The sequence below is a fragment of the Mastomys coucha genome, unplaced genomic scaffold (genome assembly GCF_008632895.1).
Source record: "Mastomys coucha isolate ucsf_1 unplaced genomic scaffold, UCSF_Mcou_1 pScaffold20, whole genome shotgun sequence".
In the NCBI taxonomy this organism is placed as follows: Eukaryota; Metazoa; Chordata; class Mammalia; order Rodentia; family Muridae; genus Mastomys; species Mastomys coucha.
In genome coordinates, this window is record NW_022196903.1 from 2,011,775 (window position 1) to 2,020,871 (window position 9,097).

Consider the following 9,097-nt stretch of genomic DNA (forward strand, 5'->3'; position numbering starts at 1 on the left):
TTTACTGAAGGGAAAATATTCTATTTGTAGTTTTGGTTTAGGGGAAAGCATGATCTGCTCTGTCTCCAAGTTTTCATTTTCCCTCAGGAAGGGAGATGCTTTTCTCCATGTTCACAATATTCTCTTGTTGCTCTGGATATTTGCTTTCTTTGGCATTTTGTGGACCTCCCTGTTCTCCAGGAATAAAGGGGATCACAGAGGGCCTCTACCTTTACTTGGTTAAGAAAAAGAGCTGAAGGCTTGAGGAAGAGTGAGGAGAGGGGGCAGACTGGGGGAGGGGGCGGGCTGAGCAGAGGAAGGAAGGGAACTTCAGTCAGGGTGCAAAGTAAATTACTTAAGTAATTTAAAAAGAAAACGATTTAAAATAAGAAAAGAATAAGAACTATTTCATTAAGAAGGAAAATAACAAGTTATTAAAAACAGAACTCTTTGTACAAGAGTGCAGACAGATCAATTTCTGCAGACTTATGACACCCCGAGGAGACAGAGCAGCCAGGTAGTGAAATAGAAGCAAGAAGACAGTGGGCTTGGGGCTCAGCTTGTATTTTTAAAAGATTTTATTTTTGTGTGGTGAGTGTGCCCCCTGACGTCAGAGGACAGCCCCAGAAGGGTCTTATCTTTTGCCTTGTCTGAGGTCGGGATCTCTCTTTTATTGTCAGCCATCGTGAACTTGCACACAGGATAGCTGGCATGTTTGTTTTCCAGGAGCCTAAGAATGAAGAAAACACATGCATGATATAGACTTTGAATGGTGAGCCGAGTTTGGGGGTTAACCCAAGCATCCAAAAAGTCTTCATATTTTACACATAAGAACATGGAAACCCTAAATCCTAATTCTGAATCTTTACTTACAAAAATGGCATCTGTTTGTGTTACAATAGAATGGCCTCGGAAAATCTTGGATTTTTGTTACAGGCCTCAACGTTTTCATTGGCAGCTGGAGTTTTTGTTACTTAAGGCTCGGCAGTCAGCTGGCTCGAAGCTGGGCTCTCCGCCTGGCCTGTGAAACAGTCCTTTGTTCAAATAAACAAAACAAATCAGTCAGGCAGATAAGGAGTTTCTATCTCTAAATGAGGCTTGACTTCACTGTCAACCTGACTGAATTGGAAAGGAGCCTTGTCCCGAGGCTGAGTCCTTGTTCTCTGTACCTCTCTTTCAGGGAAGATCTACTTACATATTCTGGGAACACAGAACTCTGGTATGGGTGAGTCTGTGTTGCCAGATCTGGGCTAGTGGTTCAGTTGTCTCCTCTTACCAGGTCTGTGAAGGATCCCAAAACCTAGTTTTTATGTGGAGTTTAACTCTCTGGGCCCTTCTCAGAGTATGGCCACCTAGCAATTATTCTGTAAATAATTCAGATCGCAGATTCTTTAGACACTGAAATGATGGTCTGAAGACTCAGAGGTGGGGTGGTGGGGCAGTGGCTTTTGGGTAGTTAACAACAACATAAGTTCTTGGAGTTCCAGTCTGCTGGAAATCAAGGCTGCAATCACTAAACTCATTTTGCTCAGGAAGTTTTCCTCCATTAACGATTAGGTTTGTTTAATTGATTTTAAGGGTAAAGTCAACTCTGGTTTCAGGCAGATACTTATAGGCTGTCTTTGAACAGTAGTGGCACCCTACTGTTTCCTGCCAGTCATTATTAAAGTGATGTGAGCCAAATAGATAGGAATAAACTCGGGGAAAAAAATCTTTCTACCCTCAAGCTTTTTCCTTTTTCCTTTTTCTTTTTCCTTTTCCTTTTTGAGGAGGGAGAGCAGAAAGAAGTCTTCCTGTAAGGAGATGTTGCAATCATGAGCCAAGATCCAGGGAGGGAGGTGAATTGATTGACCAGGAAGCTCAAGAAAGCAGGGTGGGCTTGGGAGAGATGCTATCTGAGTCAAGGCTGAGGTCAGAGGGTGATGAGCTTGGGCTTGACTTCTGAAATTGCACCCACAATGGGCACTATCTTCATACATGGCTCTAAATGTATGAAAATGAAAAAAAACAACAAAAATGTTGCTTAAGTCAATAAAAACAAAGGAAAACAAAACAAAAACACTAACATAATGGGGGTGGGGGGCTCCGAGATGTCTCAGAGGGCTAGCAAGCTTAAACACTGAACTTTGATTCCTGGAACTAACACACACACACACACACACACACACACACACACACACACACACACAAGTAGTTGTGGTAGAGTGTATCTCCAGGCTCATGATTTGTAGGAAAAGATTGGAGGCAGAAGAGACTAGAGAATTGTTTAGAAGTTTGAAGGTTGGGTAACCTGGAGTACACAGTAAAATAACAAAAAGTAAGGGAAGCCTTGCTTCTTCCATGAGGTGGGAGGTGAGAGCTGACTCCTGAAAGTTGTCCCTTGACCAGATGAGTTTCCACACACACACTGAGGGCGGGGATCAAAATCATCCAGGAAACCAAAGTATGAATGTGTTGAGTTGGTAAATGTCTGAGGAGCTGAACTGCCCTCGTGAGGGCCACTCTGAGAGAAGCAGCTTATGGGTTGGTCAGGAAAGAACACCTCAAGAGGAAGGAAAGACATACACAAAAGTGTCCTCTTACTCTGTGTTCCTGGGAAATGAGCCTTAGGTCTTCCTTAGGCAAACATGCGGTTATGTGGCTTCCCCATCCAGAGATGCCGTCGTGAGGGGAAAGGAGGGCAAGGAACAAATGAAAAGCCATGAGTAGAAGTGACTAAGCTCTAGTCACTGGGTGAGGAAAGGGTCACAGTTGTGACCATTCCCAGGACCAACCGTCTCCTCACTGCCATCTTGCCCTCTCCAGCTTCTCACATTTGCTCTGTTAACCAACTATGGTTTCCCTTGTTTCTATACACGTGGCTGCTGAGATTTGACCTGGTCAATGGAGATGAATGTTACTGCTATTATAACAGTAAGAGGGTCTGACCTTCCCTTCCTTAGAGTTGAGAGTTGAAGAGAGAATCACTAGAGTATTAGGTGACAGATACAGAAACTTACAAGTAAATAAATAAAAGATGTTAGAATCCACTCAAATAATTAAAGAGTTCTCTGTCCTTAGGGAATATTTATGTTCAGAATACAGATGTTTTTCCCCCCCCACTAATAATATTGACAAGGAAATCCCACGTAGGACTCTTACTTGTTGAACTGAAGTTACATCAAAAGGCGAAAGTCCTGACTGTGGTGACCAGTTGCTCAAGATGACCCCTATTTTTAGTGTGTAAACTTGATTTTTCTCATGAAACTCAAGAATGATTAATTGCAAAAGTAAATAAGTAATCAATCCATGTAAAGATAAAAGCAGTCAATCCAGGGGAAATTTCCTGTTGAAATCATTTGAAAGATGTGACCTAGTTCCTAGCTGTTTGCTAGCTCAAGTGCAGCACTTTGGAATCCCCTGGCTCATGATCTCTCCTCATTCCTTCTTGCCATATATTCAGTATTCTTTCTTTTTAATGGTGTGTGTGTGTGTGTGTGTGCCTGAGATTTGATCAAAAAGTAATAAACTAGGCTCATGGAAAAGTTTTTTTTTTCCAATAAAAGACACAGATGAAAAATATAGGGTTTATTGGCTCTTGAATTCTTTTACCCTAAATCCTAGTAGGATGCCTGGTGCTATGAGAGCCATCCTTGGAGGGAGCAAAGCATCAAAAGCTAGCAAAATTTCAACAAGGTCAGGGTATCAGAAGGAAAGCAGGATCACTTCCCAGTGACTGAGGACCTCGATGCTTGTTCCAGAGTACAGGTATTGTAGACCAGAAATGCTCCAGAGTATAGGCAGCGTAGACCAGAAATGCTCCAGAGTATAGGCAGTGTAGACCAGAAATGCTCCAGAGTATAGGCAGTGTAGACCAGAAATGCTCCAGAGTATAGGCAGCGTAGATCAGAAAAGCAAACCAGAAAGGAAATCCCACCAGGGATGTTGCTCTGTGCTGCTGTTATTGGAAGCTCACAGAAATCAGAATTCTGAGAAAGAACCTGAAGCTGGGCCACTGTTCTGTAACTGGTTTTAGAGTGGAGGGAATCTCAGTAGCAAGCTAAGAGGACTGACAGCCAATCTGGATCCTGGGATTAGTTGTGTAAAATCCTGAGTCTTGCATTACAACAGGTTCCTCTGTTTACAAGGTGTTTCTATTAGCCTGGGGTCCCTGTGTCAAAAATGTCTAGAAATCTAACTGAAAGAAAAAAGGACCTTTGTTTGTTTGTTTGTTTGTTTGTTTGTTTTGTTTCCCCCCAGTTTGTGAGGTTTTAATCCATGCTTCTTTGACTCTGATATTGTTGGGCATGGGACAAGGCAAAACATGGCTGTGGGGTGGGCCTGGTGGAGCAACAGTATACATTGTGGAGCTGAGAAGCAGGGAGGGAGAGAGAAAGACAGAGGTGGGGGGGTTGTTGGGGGGGTAGGGAGGGAGAGAAAGAGCATGAGGTCTTGAGTTCCCAAGATAACCTTCCAGGGCAGGCTGCCAATAAGCTACTTGCTTCCTATAGGTAGCTGTGCCTCCTACAGTCTCTACTGCCTACAGCCAGGCCCAGCAGCTGGGGACCAATTTTTCCACACCTGAACTTTGTCAGGGACATTTAATATTAGATCTATGTCAGAAGGTCAGTGCCAATGCAAGAGAGCAGTGCCCTAAGCTCTCAAAACGTTCTTTCATGTAGTAATATGAGATTTTGTAAAACTTTTTATGGAGACAATTTTTCTTGCTAGTGATTCCTTTCTATTAATTAGATTTAATCATGTTCTCTTCCTAGTCGTGTCCCTTCTCTCAATAAAAAAGAAATTAGAAGATTTTTCCAGTTTCAAAATACCTGTGTCCTTTTTTAAGGCAACTAAGCAACCACAATCTCACTCTGAGTGAAAATCAATTTTCTGAAATCAAATTCTCAATAGATGTTTTATTAATTTATTTTAATTCATATTGTGTGCGTGTGTGTGTATGTGTGTGTATATGTGTGGTATATATACTGCTTGTGTGAGCACATGCTCATGTGAGTGCTCCTGCAAGAATGTGTTTATGAATACAGGGGTCAGAGGTCAACATCAGGTATTTTTCTCTAACTTGCTTTGTCTTATTTTCTTAAGCTTTGCTTTCATTGGTTTTAGTCACGTGACTGACATGCGTCCTAGTATGGATACGTGCATTTGAGTGCAGAGCACATGGAGGCCTGAGACTTTAGATCACTCCCTCTCTGCCCCTGAGCTGACCTGACAGATGACTACGAGCTGCCAGGGGATTCTGGGAAACAGACTCAGGTGCTCTGGTAGATACTATGCTACCTTGACCGTTGAGACATTTCTACAGTCCTACATCTTTTTTTTTTTCCACCCATGATAGGATATCACTGAACCTGGAGTTCATCAATTTGTTCATTGGTTAGGTTGGTGTTCAAGGGATTCCAGGGATCATTTCGTCTCCCTCTCATCCCGAGTTTCAGTAAAAGACATGCTGAGAACCTGTCTTTTCTATGTGTGCCCTGAAGATCCTAACTCAGGTTCTCAGGCTCACACAGAAAATACCTTATGCTATAAACCAACTCTCTAATTCAAAAGATTTCAAATGAAATGGGTCTTGGGAGGAAAGTGGGAACATTATTAGTGAAGTAACAGAATTTCTTCTAGACTGACTTAAGTCCTGCAAACTTTCTGTACACTCACTTCCAGTGAGTAGGTTCTAGTACTCCACAGTTGCCTGGCTTCACCCACCCAGGGCATTTTGGGCAGAGGGTGATGAACATTGAACAAGGGGCTTCATGTGTACTAAATAAATGTGTACTGGCTGGTTTTATGTGTCAACTTGACACAGGCTGAAGTTATCACAGAGAAGGGAGCTTCAGTTGGGGAAGTGTCTCCATGAGATCCAGCTGTGGGGCATTTTCTCAATTAGTGATCAAGGGGGTAGAGCCCCTTGTGGGTGGTGCCATCCTTGGTCTGGAGGTCTTGGGTTCTATAAGAGAGCAGGCTGAGCAAGCCAGGATAAGCAAGCCAGTAGAGAATATCTCTCCATGGCCTCTGCATCAGCTCCTGCTTCCTGACCTGCTTGAGTTCCAGTCCTGACTTCCTTTGGTGATGAACAGCAATGCAGAAGTAAGCTGAATAAACCCTTTCCTCCCCAACTTGCTTCTTGGTCATGATGTTCGTGCAGGAATAGAAACCCTGACTAAGACAAAATGCCTTACCACTAAGCCCCATGTGTACTAAATAAATGCCTTACCACTAAGCCCCACTCGATGTTTAAAAAGATGTTGTGCTTCCAGATTGTATTTTTTCTTCCCAGAACACAAAGTTTTCTTGGTGCCATGGCTTCCTTATGCTGAGTCAAGGTAAGGTGGGTCGAGGCGGGTGTCATGCCTTGTGCATTCCTCTCTCAAAGGCATTGTGGATCTCACACCTAGCTGCTGCTCTGGCCATCACCATTTTCTTTTTTCTAATTAGGTCTTTGCATATGATCACATTAAGATAAGGTCATTAATTCAAACATTACTGTGTCCTTAGAGTGTGGAATTTGGACCTAGAAATAATGGAGACGTAGGGAGAGAAGAGGGCCTCTGGCTGAGGAGTACCGAATCACAGGAAGCTGAGAGGGCTACAGCCAAAGGGCGCTTTCTGGGAGGCTGAGAGGCCTGGCATGGATTCCCCTCACAGCCCTGAAAGAATCAAGTTCTCTGGTACTTTCATTTCTAATGTCAACCATAAAGAATGTGAGGTGGCCTATTTCTGTTATTTAAGTTCAGTTTATGAACTGCTTTTTGGAAGTTCTCGGTCATTGAGAGTGGGGGAAGATCTTTGTGGTCACATGCTGATGTGCAGTGTCAAAGCTAGGCAGCTATTCCCATGTTGAAAACAGAAGGAGCGAGGAGACAAAAGTGAGTGATGGAATGTAACTGCTACTCAAAATTTCAAAAATGTCTTCTCCTTGTTGCAGGTCCTGGCTTCTGTCCTGGGTTCACACAGCAGAGTGTGTCCCTGATGTTTGCTTCGTCAAAGTGCCAGTCACAACATGGTTAATTCTGTGTCTTATGTGAGAATATCGAAAGGCATATTTTACAAATTACCCTACGACCTACTCTATCATCTAAAGCAACATAAACCTTCAGGGAAGGGCAGCCGAAACTTGAATGACATTTTTCAGAAACTAAAAAAGCAAACTGAGAATCTGTATAGAAGCACAAAGGCTACGAAGAGCAAGCAGTCCTGAGCCAAAGCAACAAAGTTGGAGGCATCAGGCAACCTAAATTCAAAATATACTACAATGTTGTGGGAAATATTAAAAAAGGAGATGGCACTCTCCCACACTGTACCTCTGCCCCGCAGCCTGTCCGGCCAATGACCGACCTGTTTTTATCTCATGGAGACTCTCTGGCCCTGAGCTCCCAAAACATCTCCACCCAGCTCTCTAAATTCCCACTGGCCAGTAGCTACCATGTCAAACCCGCACTTCAAATCCCTCATGGCCTCTGTGGTACACCTCAGGCAAACCCACGCTCTGCTGCTGTAGCTTTCTCTCTTGCACCCGGATAAGCTGCTGAGTGAAGGAAAACACACGGCAAACTTGGTTCAGAAATGACAGGAACTCAATCCTAATTTTGTAAGCTTTATTAAATCTAAATCTTCCAGTGGCGAATCCTGATGGGTCCACCATTGAAACCCGGAGATACTTGTAGGTACATTTTGTCCCCATGATATCCCCATTCAAAAAGGCCTGATTCTCTCTGCTTCCTCTCTTTCTCCATCCAACCAGGAAGTCCCACCTACTCACCCAGTGATCCGGCTCCTTTATTCACTAGGGGATTGGTTCACAAGAAGTCACCTGAGTATGGGACTCATTCCTCATTCCAGACAACCCTTCCTGGGAGAGTGGAATTAACATAAAAATAAAAGCAGCACAGAGCCATCCACAACACTACAAAGCTTGGATTGTCAAAATACCACGGCATGGTATAGAAACAAATCAAACAAATGACCAGTACATCTCAAGAGGAAGTCCGGAAATGAACTCGTCTATTTTAGTCAACTGGTCTTCAACAGTGGTCACAGGACCATGGGGTGACAAAAGACTATCTTCTCAGTGGCTTTGTGGTGGCAAAGCTCCCTGTGGAGCCACAAGGTGGTCATCTCAGCCCACGTGTAAAAATCAACTAAAAATGGACTACAGAGCTAAACACAAAGCTTACAACCATGAAACTACAAGAAGAAAAGATCTAGAAACAATTGTCTTAGCAAAAATTTCTTGGCTATGGCATGAAGGATGTACTTACCCATATACTCCCAAATAAAAAGGTACAAATGAGAGTATACCAAACTAAAAAGCTTTAGCCAAGACAAAACAAACAAAAACAAAGAAATGGAGTGAAGGAAACACAGCGAGAGGCCTAGGACAAATATCCATTATGTGTTGCGCAAAAAGTGGGTACCTAAAATGTACAAAGTACTCAAACCTGTAAGAACACCAACTACCGAGTCAGAAATTTGGCCAAAGGAGATGAGAGGAAAGTCCCCCAGCCGAGACATGCAAGCTGCAAGTCAGTCACAAATAGAGTGGTTGTGCCACTCAACATCAAAAACTGCAATTAAAATCACAATGAGAGATCACACCTTTAAGAATAATTCTTATAAAAGAGACAACAGATGCCTCAAGGATGCAGACAAAGATGAACTCTTGTATAAATGTAGTAGGTGAAAATATAAATTAAATTTCCATTATGGAAAACAATATGGAAGTTCTTTCAAAAACTGAACACAGAACTATCACATGATCCAGCAATTCCACTTCCAGCGATGTGGTCAAAGGAAATGAAGTCAGTGTGTTGAGGAGACATTTGCTCTTGCCCTTGCATTCCAACATGAGCCACAAAGCCAAATTACAGAATTTACTGCAAGCAATCAGTGGATAACTAGAAGAAAATACAATGTGGACATACGATAGAACACTGTTCATCTGTTAAAATGATGGATTGTCTATATTTTGTGACAAAAAAGCCAAGCCCAAGTTGCACAGATAGTATGCATTGCAGAGCACATGTGGAATCTATAATAAGTGAGCTTGGAGTAGCAACCAGTAGAACAGTGAGGTCTCAGGTCAGGACAGGCAGAGGAAAGGGAGACGTTGTGTAGACTA